The sequence below is a fragment of the Mastigoproctus giganteus genome, chromosome 11 (assembly GCF_048544385.1).
Source record: "Mastigoproctus giganteus isolate SK-2022 chromosome 11, ASM4854438v1, whole genome shotgun sequence".
Taxonomy (NCBI): domain Eukaryota; kingdom Metazoa; phylum Arthropoda; class Arachnida; order Uropygi; family Thelyphonidae; genus Mastigoproctus; species Mastigoproctus giganteus.
The window spans coordinates 4,296,801-4,312,810 of record NC_143585.1 but is presented as its reverse complement, the minus strand read 5'-3'; the positions used below and the strand labels follow the sequence as shown (position 1 = coordinate 4,312,810).

Genomic DNA, 16,010 nt, shown 5'->3' with positions numbered 1-16,010 from the left:
CGAGAATTACCCCAAGGTACTTCATCTCAGTTGTCAGTTTGATGGTTCTGCCAGCAATTTTAATCTGCGGCGGCCTGCTTATTTGAAGGATTCCTCTGAGTAGAATTGAAGTAGTTTTCTCAGGGGGATATATGGAGTTTATGGAGGCTGGCCCATTCTTGTAGCTTTGCGAGGGCTCCGTTGGCTGTTGTTTCCAGGGAAGCTCTGGAGTTTCCAGTGACTGTCAGTATCAAGTCGTCTGCGAAGGCTTGGGTGGAAGCATCCCCCAGGTCTAGGTTCAGGAACTCGTCCATGACCACATTGCATAGGAAAGGGCTGAGGACAGAGCCCTGGGGGCATCCTCTGTAGACATTTCTGGAGACTTGTCGATAGGCATTTCTGACTGTAACACTTCTGTTGTGAAGATAGTCCTGTATGCAGCTGTAAAGATTTGCTGGAAGGCTAGCTTCTCTGAGTCTTCATAGTATACTTGGCCACCAGAGCAAGTCAAAGGCCCCAGCGAAATCCACTGATATTACTAAGAAGTATTTGGCGACTGAATTTTTGACTGAATCCGTGAGCTGTCGAAGAGCATCTTCTTCTGAAGGATTTATCGGACTTTGGTAAAGGACAGATTTTGGGTGCTGGAAGAGGTGGTGCCTCAATTTCCCAAACGACTGAACTGGTGGAGTGTTCGAAACCCGCCATAGTTAAAGTGTACTAGGACTGGCGTCAAAATGGTCAAACAACTACCCGACGACAAAACTGCAACGGTTAGCGAAAGGTTAACGTTAGAAGTGATCGCCGGGTATTACTACTCGTACAGGCGAACAGGCGCAGCACTATTGAAGATTTGACTACCCAATACAACATGAGTCAACCCAGAACAATATCTGGCATGACCATGCATCGCACGCTCGCACGTATGGGCTATACCAGCAGACGACCCCTACGGCATCCTCTCATAACCAAGGTTCATCAGCGTAAAAGACTCGCCTGGTGCAAATAGCATGCAAGTTGGACGTTAGAAGACTGGAAGAAGGTGCGCTGGTCAGATGAGTCACGTTATTTACTCCACACCGTGGATGGTCGTGTACGGATTTGGCGTCAACAACATGAGGCTCTTGATCCATCATGCTTGGTATCAAAAGTGTAGGCTGGTGGAGTTGGTTGTATGGTGTGGGACATGTTTCACTGGCAGGAACTTGGACCCCTTGTGCATGTGGAACAACGTATCAGTGGTCTCCGCTATCGTCAACTGCTTGCTGGCTGTGTACATCCCGCTATGTTTCACTTTTTCCCGAATGGCGAAGGTGTCTTCCAAGATGACAATGCGCCGAGCCATCGGGCACTTTTTGTGCAAGAATGGTTTGAGGAACACAGCTCTGACTTCCAGCATGTCGATTGGCTTCCGGACTCCGCCTATATCAATCCCATAGAGCACTTATGGGACATTATGGAAAGGCATATCAGGCGTCTGGATACACCAATCACCCCATACTTGCATTGCTGACCGCATTACACACACACAGCTTGGTTGGCCATACCTCCCGAACGCTTCCGACATCTTGTTGAATCAATGCCACGTCGGAGAGCTCCTGTACTGAGGGCAAAAGGAGGACCTATGAAGTATTAGGTAGGTGGTCATAATTCAGTGATCACTCAGTGTATAAAGTTTTTCAATGCAATTCAATGCGAGAATGGCCAATGAGACAAAAGATTTCAGATAATTTGAAAGTGGAATTATAGTCTGCGCCAGACTTGCTGGTATAAATCGCATGATATGAACAAGTGATGCTATTCATGAAGGAGCTCCCCGTTTCAAGAAATGAGTAGGTGTACCTAATAAACTGGCCATGCAATGTTAAAGCTAATTGGTTTCTCCGTATCTGCAAAATGATTGTAGTGATCGCTAGTGACCATAGATCAGCCATAAATAAATGCCGAATAAGTGGTTCTACTGTGGCTTGTGGAACTTCATTAGTTATTGTAATTAAGCGTCGTCTTCTTAGGTGTCATATTGCTTAATTATACTTGCAGCTTAGCAGGATGATATGCATTCCAGAAGAGGAAGAAAATAATGCTAATTTAGCTTCCCTTTAGATTGGCCCCAGAGACTAATGTTTGTACAATCCGTGACTTGTGCTCATTGTTTGAGTGTGGAATATTTACTGTATATTTTCTTTTTGAGTTAGTATTGACTTTGATATGACCGCCCTACTTCCTCACAATTTGGATATTGGAGACAAAGCCTCCTTCGTGGTTATGAAACAATTTACAATGTTAATTCGAGAGCTTGTAAAAATAGGGAAATCTTTATGGTTAGACAGTGTTACAAATTTTTGAGTTTTGGCCACGTCGCCATATACAAATTGTATTGTAAGTGTAAGTGTAATTGTAATTGTATTGTATTGTAAGGGGAAGTCATTTGTGGTCACTCTTCTCAGGTGCGGTGGGCGTTCTTTTAGAAATTGTACTGCTAGAAATGATAGTCCGGTTTGCTGTAAATGTAAAAATAAAAATAAAGAGGCTGCCCATGTTCCTGTAGATAAGGGATGCGCTGGTGCATATACAGGCGTTGGAAATTTTAAGGAAGAAAATAAACTATTGTTGAAGGCTTAAATACAATACAATTAAATGCTCAAAGAGACAATTCAGCTGCTTTACAGTTGAACTGTGTTATGGAGGAGAACAATATTTATATAGCACTTTTGCAAGACCCTATACTGTTGCAGAACAAGTTCGAGGTTACCCACAAAAATTTTGAATAATTTCTGAAGGTAAACAGTCAATGGCATATAGTTTTAAGAAATAATGAGTTGACTCCATTAAATTTCGTCCTTATATAATCAATTTGATTGTGCTGAAGTAATTGGTCGTTTGGTACTGTATATTTTGTCTCTATTGCAGATATGCTCAGAATCTACAGAACTATTTTTAAGTTATCTGGAGAAGATTTGTGGGCTCTTTGAATATTATAGCATTAGCATTAGCATTAGTAGAGGCATTTGATGCAAGAAAGCAAGCTTATGCAGCATCAGCCAAAAAAAAAAAAAAAAAAACCCACTTCCACTTCACCCCTCTGTTCGTTCCAAATACCTGTCCAGCTGAGCCTTAAACTTATTTAGGCTATCAACCTCCACCACAAGGGATGGAAGTCTGTTCCACCAACCAACCACCCGCTGGCTAAAGGCAAATTTCCGTACGTCTATCCTACATCTGTCTTTCCTCAATTTGAATTTATGCCCTCTCAGGTGATTTCTCTGAGCTAGAGGAAGAATCCCATCAGCATTGAGCATGCTTAAACCATTCAAGGCTTTATACACCTCTATCAGATCACCTCGCTGGTGCCTAGTCTCCAGACACTGTAATTTGCAAACCTTAAGCCTTTCTTCGTAAGAGCACCCCTTTGTTCCATTCACTAATCTTGTTGCCCTTCTCTGTACTCGTTCCAGCAGCTCTACATCCTTCTTGAAATGAGGCCTCCAGACCTGTATACAGTACTCTAGGTGTGGCTTGACCATTGCCTTATACAAGGGAATAATCACCTCCTTATCCTTGCTGGAAAAATTCCTGTATATCATTGACAATACTCCATGAGCTACTCTTGCAGCCCGTCTGCACTGCTCAGAGAACTTCATATCTGCCTGCACAACCACCCCCAAGTCCCTTTCATTCTCTACCACTGTCAGTGTAGTACCACAGAGTTGATACGTTGGAAAAACGTATCAACTCTGTGGTACTAAACTTATCCCTGCTGGAAAAATTCCTGTATATCATTGACAATACTCCATGAGCTACTCTTGCAGCCCGTCTGCACTGCTCAGAGAACTTCATATCTGCCTGCACAACCACCCCCAAGTCCCTTTCATTCTCTACCACTGTCAGTGTTGTACCATAGAGTTGATACGTTGCTCTGGGGTTGCTGTTTCCCATGTGTAGTACTTTACATTTGTCAATGTTAAACTTCATTTGCCACCTCTCAGCCCATCTGCTCAACCTTTCCAGATCCTGTTGCAGCAGCATAGTGTCAGTAGTGTCCTTGACAACCCTGCCAACCTTTGTATCGTCTGCAAACTTGGACATTAAGCCCGATATACCATCATCAATATCATTTATAAATACAGAAAACAATAATGGACCCAACACTGAGCCCTGACGAGGCAACTAGTGACGGTCGTGTTCAAAGCCGCTAAGTGGATTTTTCTTATTTATTGATTTGAAATTATTGTTTTTCTAAAACTTTTGATTTAAATTTAGTAGTATAACATTATTTTGTGATTTTTTGATTAATTTGGTGTATTTATTCTTTACTCGGCCTTGTAAAAGTATCGGTAAGGGTTTCCACGTGTTCGTAACTACCGTTACCGTTAGTAACTTTCCCGCCATTGTGATACCGTACTAGATATACCGTAGGTTATATACCGTACTAGATAGCGTTAGTTGAACTTCGTTAGCAGTTAAATTGTACGTTTAAATAAATACATATAACGACTTAGATTACAAACGTAATATGATTAATAACATAACACAATTAATTAATAAATTAATAGAATCATGACTCAGACCAGAGCAGCAAAGCAAAAGGCTCAAGCTAATGGAAGTGCTGTGGCTCAGAGCAGAACTGAGGGGGGCAGTTGTCCTCTGACTCACAGCCTTATAAAATGCACTGTTTGCTTTATGTTTGCAGAGCAATCGGGTACGGGACATGATACTGCCAAGGGGGATGTCTTTGTGTGTGCGCGATGCAAGGAGTGTATAGATATCGGGCAACAACTCGGCGTTCTTGTGGGCCTATATGAGAGCTTGAAGGACAGGGTGGATGCCCTCGAAGAAATTAAATTGAGGGGCCCATCAAGCTCTCAGCTGCCCACATCAACGCCAGAGCTTGCACTTGGGCATCGCGTGACACAGAGACAACCCCTAAGGCAGAATGCGCTGGTCCCGAAGGAACTAGTAGTTGTTGGTGACTCAATTGTCAGGGAAACGGGGAACATGCTTTGTAAAAAAGATAGGTGGAACAGGACCAGGGTATGTCTGCCAGGGGCAAAGGTTGATGACGTTGTAGAGCGAATATCATCTTTTAAGGGCACAAAAGGTGATATAGTTGTACACGTTGGCACAAATAATATTAAGAGTAGGAGACCGGCAGAATTACTTAACAAGTACAGGTCACTGTTGAACAAAAGCCGAGAATTAGGGTTGAATTTGAAAGTGTCTGCAATTCTGCCCAGACACGATAGGAGGGAGTATATGATGAGAGCCTTGTCGATCAATTCGGCCCTGGAAAGATTGTGCAAGGCTCAAGGGGTAGAATTTTTTTCAGCCTGGACTGTACTTGTTAACAGGAGAGATTGCTTCTACAGGGATGGGATACACTTAAATAGAAAGGGTGCAAGAATATTTGCTGATGCTATCGAGGCAGTGTTAGGTGGGTCGGAAAACTGCTAGCTTGGCGGGAGACAAAGACCAATAGATTGACAGTAGCCACTGGCAGAGGTGAAAGAGATTCTTGCACTGCTTCTATTAGAATGAGCAGAAGCCTGAAAAACAAGATGCATGGTATTTCAGAGACTGCTGGGAGCCATTGCGGTACAAGTAAACACATGGGTTGTGTTAGGGTAGCTAAGAATAGAAACAGGTGCAGGTATACTTGCGTGTACACCAATGCTAGGAGTTTAGTAAATAAATTTGATGAATTTGAGGTATTGCTCAAAACATCAAAGGCAGATATTGTTGGGATATCAGAGACGTGGTGTCACACAGATATAAGGGATGCAGAACTGTAATTTGGGGAGTACAACGTCTACAGAAAGGATAGACAGGATAGGAAGGTAGGAGGGGTTATGTTATTAGTTAAGAAACACATAAAAACCAAGGAAGTGAAGCCAGTCGACATCGCTGGACAGTGCAGTGTGGAGTCAGTTTGGTGTGACATAAACATTGGGAAATCAAAATTGAGAGTAGGAGTGTGCTATAGGCCTAATGACTCTGATGAGTATAATAAGAAACTGTACAGGGAAATAGAGTGGGCCAGTAAATCAGAGTGTCTTATAATGGGAGATTTTAATTTCCCAGATATTGACTGGAATTTGGGGGCTGGTTACTCACACACTAGCAGGACTTTTGTGGATTTATTGGATGATTGTTTTCTACATCAGCATGTTCGGGAGGCAACTAGAGGGAAGAATACTCTTGATTTGATTATCAGCAGTGATTCTTCATGCATTAAGAATCTGCAGATAAATGAACCACTAGGTGGCAGTGATCACAGTGTGCTGAAGTGGGATTTACACAAAGAGGTAACTACCATTAGGGGTAAAGGGAAGGGTTATTGCTTCCGTAAAGGCGACTACGATGGACTGAGACAGTATTTAAATTCTATACAGTGGGACCAACTGATGATGTTACCAACAGCAAATTCAAAATGGGAAGCATTCAAAGAACTTATCTTGGAAGCTACTAGGCTTTACATACCAACTAAGAAATATTGTTCAAGGTTTAGGCCAAAATGGATGTCAGATGAACTAATGAGGCATATGGCAGAGAAGAAAAATGCATGGGATACATACAAATTAACACATGACACAGAAGCCTATGATAGATACAAGTTGATATGCAACCAAGTTACAAAGGAGGTTAGGCAGGCGAAGGCAGATTACGAGAAATCTTTGGCAAGGTATGCAAAGAAAAACAGCAAAGAGTTCTTTATTTATGTAAACTCTAGAAGGAAGGGGATGAATCAGATTGGTCCACTTGATATCGATGGGTCAAGTGTTGATGATCCTGCTCAGGTAGCTAACAAACTAAATGAATATTTTGCATCGACATTCACACATGAGGAGTTATTCAGCGAGGGGAATGCCAGAGGTGTATTCAACTCTAGCAGTAAGCTACAGAATCTTGAAATAACTGGGAGTAAAGTGGAGGAGAAACTGTTGAAGATAAACACAAAAAAGGCACCCGGGGTGGATGGGATCTATCCAGTTATATTAAAGGAGGCAGCAAAGGAAGTAAGCAAACCTTTAGCCATAATTATGAGAGCTTCCTTGGACTCAGGGGAGGTACCCATAGACTGGAAATGTGCAAATGTGACCCCAATTCACAAAGGAGGATCAAAGGCTGACACAAGTAATTATAGACCTGTGAGCTTGACTTCTGTTCCAGGAAAATTAATGGAGGCACTGATTAAAGAAGCACTGCAGGATCATTTAGACAAGACTTCAGTTATAGCTCAGACACAGCATGGTTTTGTTAAGGGGAAGTCTTGCCTGACCAACTTGACTGGATACTATGATGCAGTCACAAAAGAACTGGATGCAGGGAATAACTTTGATATTATATACTTGGATCTTAGAAAGGCTTTTGATACTGTTGCACATGGAAGACTGCTACACAAATTGGAGCAGTGTGACATTGGAGACAAATTGCTGCTATGGATAAAGGGGTGGTTGAGGGGGAGAAGACAGAGAGTGGTAATCAATGGACACTGCTCATCGTGGACTGATGTTATTAGTATTCCAGTGCCAACTCTCCGCTATGTGGCGGAGAGAGTCCTGATGAAGGAGGTATTATTCTCCCTTAGGTATGTCAGAGCAACAAGATGGGGTTGTACTTAGAGAAGTGACTTTTCTTTACAGAACAGGTAAAATTTCTAAAGAATAAGATTCGCTTATTGTACTCCAAACTTAGACGAGTGATTAGAGTCGATGGGGAAATTAAAGGACGCTTGCTCAATTTGTTGTATGACTGTTTAGTTATGTCCATTGTGACCTATGCTTCTGGATACATAATTCCAAATTCAAATTTTTATTCAAAAAAAAAAAATGTTGTGAAGAGCGATTCGCTCTTCTGCGTACAACTCGTACTTGTCACACAATTTCTAATGAAGCTTTGCAAACAACTGCAGAAAGACTCCATATTTACTGGTTGATTCCCCTCTCTGGTGTGTTGTATTTTTTTAAGAATAAATATTAATGTTACACTTTTGGATATTACATCTTACCCCGATGTTAATAGTTTTTAGTTCAGAGCTTACCTAAAAGTTGAAAAGATTGACGAATGATTTATATAATTTATGGAAATCTACTCGTAGATAGAATAACATCCAGAAAGGTTGATAAACTCATGTTTCTGCCAAGAGTAAATATTACAGATGTGAAACGAAAACTTTTACTTCAATTTGGATTGAATTCCGCGTTCTTCATCACAGTAATGCAGGACAGTAATGGCAATGGGCTTGCTCAAAAATAATATCGGCTAGGTTTGTCCTTAAATAACATCCGTACTTGTGAAGTTGAGACATGTGTTCATATTATGTTCGAATGCAACAATTATGTTGATTGTTTAGAAAGATAATTCTGAGTATTAATTCAGGATAGTTTCTGGATCCCGCTTGCTGATAGAAGACTATTTTCTTATTTTTAGGATTATATTTCTAAAGCGGAGGATGATTTTTAAGACGAGCTAGATAGCAGAGGCCCGCCATCCAGTCTCAATGTTAGTAACTCAACTCAGTGCGATGGATGAAGGCTTCTCTTATCATATTGTCTTATTTCCTCTAGTTAGCACTCATCCTCTATTTGATTTGATGTTAGTTCGAGTTACTTTCATTTAATTTTAATTATTTATTTTAGTTGAAATAACTTCTCCTGTTGCTTAATAACATTTATGAAATATCCATGGCTAGACTTCGGTTTAGATAATGGTTAATAAATTGTCACTTAAAATAGAATGGATCCCATTAGATAGCCAATTTTTTTTTTTTTTAATGAAAACCACAAACACAAGAGGTATTAGATCCTATAGTACTTAGTACTGTGCTTGGGTTGGAGGTTGAGAAGACGAAAGAAGATATTTGTTGATATTGGACTTGAACTTCTGTAGATTGTAATTTTCAGGAAATACGTATGAAGGAAGGTTGTTCCAGAAAACGGCAGTTGAATGAATAAACTAGGAAGATGAAAAGTTGGTTCTCTGAGTTTGGAGTTGGACAGTAAATGGATGTTATCTTCGGACTGTTTTGAAAGAGAGAGCAGGAATTATAGAAGCCAATTCAGAAGAACAGTGCCCAGGGAAATATCTGTAGAAAAGGCATGCAGTAGAAATAGTACATCTATGAGACAGCGAGTGGAGAGATTCTGTTAGAGAGGAGTCATTAATTAATCTAACTGCCCTCTTCTGAATGGAATCAAGAAGCCTGAGAGAGGTTTTGGGGGCACCACCCCAGATGTGGGAACAATATTCCATGGCAGGGCGGATTTGCGATTTATACAGAGTGAGCAGCTGTTTGGAAGAAAAGTAACTTCGAGAACGAAAGAGAAAACCAAGTTTTTTAGATGCAGAGGAAGCAATATTTGTAATGTGCTTGGGCCAAGAGAGAGAGAGAGATTAGAAGTCAGAGTAATCCCCAAAAGAGATATAATTTTGCCTAGAAATCGGAGTGTCATCAAAGATAAGCATAGGAGCAGAAGAATCCTTTCTGCGAATCCTTTCTGCGAGATATAAGACAATTGAAATCAGTTGTCTTTGCCCCACTGGACAAATACCTGAAGATCGGCATTTAAAGAATTGGTAGTTGATATTCGAGAAGTTGAAGCTGATTGAGCAGGGCAAGGTTTTTCAAAATGGAAAGTGGAATGCAATGTGCTATCATCGGCAACACTATGGATAAGTTACCAGTCAATGGAAGAAGGTCATTAATATACGGGAGGAAAAGAGTGGAGGAAAGAACTGAACCTTGGAGGGGGACACCAGCATTAGTGGAGAAGTTGAAAACAGACAGCCATCTACCATCACTCTCAGTGAGCGATCAGAAAGAAAACTGGATAACCAATTACAAAAAACAGTTGGCAAACCATAAGACGGAAGCTTGTTTAGAACTTTATGCCAATCACGATCGAAAACCTTTGAGATGTCAAGAGCAATTGCTTGTGTTTCACCGAACTTTTCCATTGAATTTGTCCATAAATGGGTAACATAAGCCAGAATATCACCAGTGGATCAACACTGACGATCGTTGATCAGACGGAAGGTTTCTAGGTAGTTTAAGAGTTAGCGGTTAATTGATTTCTCCATTACTTTAGAAAGAGTAGAAGTAATTGCAATGGGACGATAATTGTATGGGAGAGACTTATTGCCCTCTTTAGGAACTGGCTGGATATGAGCAAATTTCCAAGCAGAGGGAAAAACGGGAACTAACACATTTCTCTATAAATTGGGGGATCTGACTACTTCAGCTGTGGTTATATGAAAACTCGGCTTTGGTAATTCTTAGTGTAGAAATTATACCGATCTGCTAATTGTTAGTTCATGCGAAGTTTCAATAGGTCTACTCTAGAACCATTGCAACGTGGTCCATGAATCTTTCCGAAACCAGATGGTGACAATATGACCATCGTGAGAACTTCTGTTCCAAAGAGAATAATGAAGTCACTAGTTAAATACGTAATGCAGAACCATTTAGACAGAAATGCAATTATATTACAGTAACAACATGGATTTATTAAGGAGAAATCTTGTCTGACTAATTTGATTGGATGCTACGATGTGTTTACAAAGGAACTGGAAGCAAAAAATAATTCTGATATCATATCCTCCGATTTCAGTAAGGAACATAAATGAAAGACTGCTGCCAAATTGCGGCAGTGTGATATTAAGGGTAAGTTACTGCTATTGATAAAGAGATGGTTGAGTGAGTGAAGGCAGAATGGTTATCAATGCAATCATGTCTAGTGGAATACCACAGGGTTCAGTGCTGGGACCATTGTTGTTTTCTATATTTATTAATGATATTGATGAAGGTATATCGGATATAAAATCTAAGTTTGCAGATGAAAAAGGTTGGCATGTTGGTTAATGACAGTAATCTAGGTATGCTGCTGCAACAAGTTCTAGAAAAATTAGGCAGATGGGCTGGGAAATGGCAGTTGAAGCTCAACATTGACAAATGCAAGGTACTGCATATAGATAGCAGTAATCCCAAATTAAGGCATCAACTGGTATTTTTCGCAGAATAGTGAAAAATGAAAAAGACCTATGGGTAATTGTACAGTCTACTTTGAAGTTCTCTGAGCAATGTAGACAGGTAGTCAGCCAAGAGAGCTTATGGGATTTTGTTAGTGATATATAGGAACTTTGGTAGAAGGGATAAGGAGGTGATTATTCCATTGTACAAGGAAATGGTTATGTTGCATTTTGAGTACTATATACAGTTCTGGAAGTCTGTATGCAGTACTCAAGGTGAAGCGAACGAAAGGGTGGTTTCACCAAGAGAACCTTCAGTTCTGCAAATTACAACATCTGGATACTAGGCATCATAGAGGTGACCTGACTGAGGTGTTTAAGGCTTTGTATGGATTGAGCAAGCTCAATGCTGTTGACATTCTTCCTCTTGCTCAGACTATCCACGTGAGGGGGGGGGGGGCATAAATTCAAATTGAGGAAGGATGGTTGTAGGATAGACGTGCAGAGATTTGTCTTCAGCCAGCGGGTAGTTGATCGTTGGAACAAACTGCCATCTGTTTTTTTTTTGGAACTGGGTAATTTGAATAAATTCCAGGAAGAACTAGACAAATTATTGGAGGGGATGGACAGGTGATGTCAGAGATTGTTTTTTTTTTTGCTTGCTGCTTTCTAGCATCATATGCCAATAACCATATGCTACTAATACTATTAACTGGCTGCCCGACTGCAAAAAGCAGAACGCAAAATGTAAGATTGAAGCTTGTTTACTTCTAAAACATCCAGGGATGTATTAGATGTAAACACGGGGCCTCCGCGGACACACCTGCACGCGCAGGCCCCGTGTTTACAGTCAATCGATACGCATGTCTTGTCATGCGTATTTGTTCCTTTAATGTACCGGCTCATTTGGCATTTGTATAACTGTTCCACTTGCTAAACTGGAGAACGCAGCCAGCCCACCTGGATAAACCTTCTCGGACACTTGAGACATTATCGTCGTAGACAAGTGGTGTTTGAGTTGACCGTGATTCAAGCACATGTTGCTGATAAACAAGATGATATACACTGTATACTGTCTATCATGTGAAGTCCTCTGTCCTCATGTGTCTGTCTTGTGAAGTCCTCTGTCCTCATGTGTCTGTCTTGTGAAGTCCTCTGTCCGGAGTATAAACAGAAATTTTATTTATTTCTTGGTCTGTGCACAAATGCTTGGCTTCGATTCCCGTCGCAGGCCGATGTCGAAAAAAAAATTATATATATATATATGTATATTTTTTTTTTTTTTTTTATTTTCGCGTGGACATATTATTTTTTTCTTTTGAAAATTTGAAAACTGGAGTTTTTCATCTAATGAAGCAGGCATATAGCACAAGCCTGATTTGCAGAGACAATACGCTGATGGCCTTAGCCTTATAGCCTTAGCTCATACTCTGAACAATCCAACCCAGCTGAAAATCCCAATACCCTTTTAAAGACAGTTTGATATTTGGTTTCTCCATTAAAAATTTCAACAAATGCAGTAGCTAATTGTTTTCACAAAATTTGAGATTTTACAAATTTTTTTACAAAATTTGAGATTTTGGAATTAGAATGAAAATGATTATTCGAAACCCTTTAATTCGAAGCTTCGACTTTTTATTTCTTTTAGTTTCGAATTTTGCAAAGTTTCATGCAAACATGGCGAATATGTTGACTATCGGAGATTAAATACTTACAGGAAGCTTTTAACCCAGTGATACGAGCCATTAACCTCTAAACAACACTAAGTCAGTTTGTGGAAATTATCAGATTTAGAGAAGCGTAAGCAATACGCATTCCAGAATATGCATTTGAACTGATATTTTGTGATTTTTATATAAATACATCTCCCGTTTGATGTTAGGTAATATTTTCACTATTTAATAATCTAATTTAGGACACAGAGCTTAAAAATCAGTAGGATAAGCTGACAACTCCAAGAGAGCAGTAACAAAATGGTTTCAGCCACCAACATGCATTGATGTCATTATGGAGAGTGAAATGAATGATAGTTTACACATGTTACGGTACATATGATTAAGTAGAGAAATGTTTTATAACGATAATAAGTATTAATGTTATGTCGAGGTATATTTTTTAACCCAAAGAAGTCCTTTCTTCAGCGTTGCAGTACACAAGGCGTCCAGAGTACAAGCAAGAAAGACAAAAGAACTTATCTTTTCACTAAACGAAGTTAGTTACATCAGCCTATCTTTCAAAAGCTTATTTAATTAATGATAATTTAGGGTAGCGTCATTCCCTCTCTTTCTCTACTTACTGAAGCGTATAAGAGAGCAGTAATTATCAGAGAACAAAATTTACACAATACCTGACGCCCGTGGCGGGAGCAGCACGGCAAGGGAAACCAGCTAATCCACTGAGATACTCGATGTAGAATGAGGGAGTAGAACTGTGTTGGACAGTTGTTGGCCTACTTTCACCTTAAAATGAAGAGAGAGAGAGAGAGAGAGAGAGAGAGAGAGAGAGAGAGAGAGAGAATGAAAAATCTAATCAAGCTAGTTTTTCTAGCCTGAAGGGCAACGGGCGAGGATAACAGGTCGGCGAACGAGTCGCGGGCTGAGGAAGGTTTACTCACAGATTTAGCGCAGTGCAAAACGGCATCGAGGATACGGAAGGAAAGATGAAATGGGCGTCATCGTAGGTGTGTGCGCGCGCTGACGCAATTCTGTCAAGGTAGTCGGTGGGCTTGACACCAAAAGGATCGTCCAGAGGTCGATTCACCTTCCAGCTACCTATGGTTACATAATAATTGTAAAAGCACAAAAAAAGAGACTCCTCTGCATTTCTGCTAATCTCTGAAAATCTCATATTTTCTATAAATAAATAAAAAAACTATGCGGAGCTCATGAGATTACCATCACCGCATATCTACATCCATCCAGCTGTAGATGGATGGATGTAGGTACGTATACAGTATATATATATATACGCTGTCCAATGCATACATACGTATGCACTGTCCAGCCAAAACATTGTGACCCCTCACCTAACAGGGTGTATGTCTTCTTCTTGATGCCACTACCGTCGCCACAGAAGCATGGATTCTAAAGGCTTCTGAAAGTTACAGAAGGTATGTTGTACCAGTGTTCCCCAACGCAGTGCCCATAGGTACCACTGCGCCGCCAAGGCTTCTTTCGGTTGCCGCGTTCTAACGAAAAGAGGTTATAATGAAGGTCGTAATATTAGGATAAGGAATATACATTAATATTATAAGATACATCACTGCTATGCGTATGCAAAGGACACGTGGGGTAGAACAATTGATATAATAACCGTCCTCTCCACATCGGGTGTACAACACCTGAGTTCGAATTCAGTCAATGGCACGAGAAATTTTTATGGGCCTTTTTCACAACGTGGCTGCGTTAGTCAGTCTCGGACAAAGATAGCATGATTTTTATTCCCTGAAACGCGGGTTTTCGTCCACAAAACGGCAAATCGACCACACAACATACTCAATTTAACAGACATGTTATATACGGAGCAATATAGTTTGATCTGCTGATGAGCTCAAGCCATATTGGAATTAACCAACCGTACGCCAAGGCATGTCCGAGTTTGTTTGTAAGTGTTAGTTTACTTCCTGGCCGGATGTTAGTATCCCGTGAAATCCATTATACAACTAGCAAGAGCGGACACCTGAAAATTGTGCCCCCCCCCCATAACCAATGAAAGTCCTTTTCCCACCTGTTTTGAGAGATTATAGTAGTCATATCATAATTTACAAGCCTAACCTTTTCTTATGCAACAATTTACCTCTGCCCGCGAGTAAAAATGGTTTACTATTTGTTACTACAGGTACCGGACATTTTATCCAGCAAGCTTGGGACCGGAGGTGACCCGGATGTCTGGATTTTCTGGACCAAGGCTTAATATATACTTAAAATATAAAATAAACAATGAAAAGTAAAGAAAGAAATATTTAACAGATACAAATTAATACACTTCTAAAGCAGGGTCTGTTTAATCAATATTAATCCACTAATCTTCATCTGAAGACAATTCAGTATCTGCGGTGACCGGTACAGGAAGAGAAGAAGCACAGGTATTGGAAGTTTGAAGGTTGCGGCTGAGGCTCAGGCTGAACTTCACTTGAAAGTTTCTAGTTGATCTTTGAAAATATGTCCTTCAGATTCTGTTGTTTCATATACTTCTGCTTTTCTTTAATGAAAACCTCTTGTATTTTATACATCCACATTATATGCTACTTATTGATGCTCTTTTTGCTCCATTCCCCGAATCAGTTCCTCAGTCAGGCTGATGCACCTATTATATGACACTTTCTTTTCTTCTTCTTTCAGTGCACTGTCATCACAATCGGCATCATCACTCTCATCTGATTTGTTCTTATCAGCATTCATTAACATATCTACAATTTCACTATCAGTAGTTGAGGCACAACTGGAGCATCACCATCAATGTTTATACACTCTTGTGAAGGCCCTTCATCAAGTGACATGGCTATTTCACATGACGAACACCTTTTGCATATTCCAATAAATTCTTCGCTATTTCTTTCTCACAAGAGATACGAAAACCACAAAAATCAGGTTCATCATCATCACCTTCAAGAAATAAGTTAGATGGCCATAGTTTATGCCAGCCGTTTATCAAAGTATCCTTGGGTACATTGTCCCAGGACTTTGCTGCACTCCAAAGTGCGTCTTTAACATTAAATGGTTTCTGAAATCCTTTTATCCCTGTACCTTCGTTGCAAGCGTCTAGCATTTTCCGCAGAAATATATCCCTGTACCCACACTTGAACCCATGAAGAATGCCTTGGTCTAAAGGCTGAATTAGCGAAGTACAATTGGGATGCAAGTAAACAGCACATACATTGTCCTTGACTAGACCTTCAGCAGGAGGGTGTGCAGTAAAATAATTTTTTACTGCACACCCTCCAAGCACTAAAGTAATTTTCCAGTCATCAGGTAGACCCAAAGATTTACAATGAACCCTGACGTCAGGCACAGAGTTCTTTAGAAACAAATCGGTAAAAATCCGTGTTGTAATCCAATTGGGTCCTT

General features: G+C 40.3%; 1 protein-coding gene across 1 annotated transcript in view; it reads right to left on the bottom strand.

Annotated features, from left to right (window-relative positions):
- The window catches only part of LOC150077658 (uncharacterized), a 221,760-nt gene extending 208,361 nt beyond the window's left edge, over positions 1 to 13,399 (bottom strand). Inside the window, exon 1 of the mRNA XM_090384750.1 lies at positions 13,292 to 13,399. The gene's annotated coding sequence lies outside the window, so the exon portion shown is untranslated. The remainder of the gene's footprint in view (positions 1 to 13,291) is intronic.
- Positions 13,400 to 16,010: the final 2,611 nt, after the last annotated feature.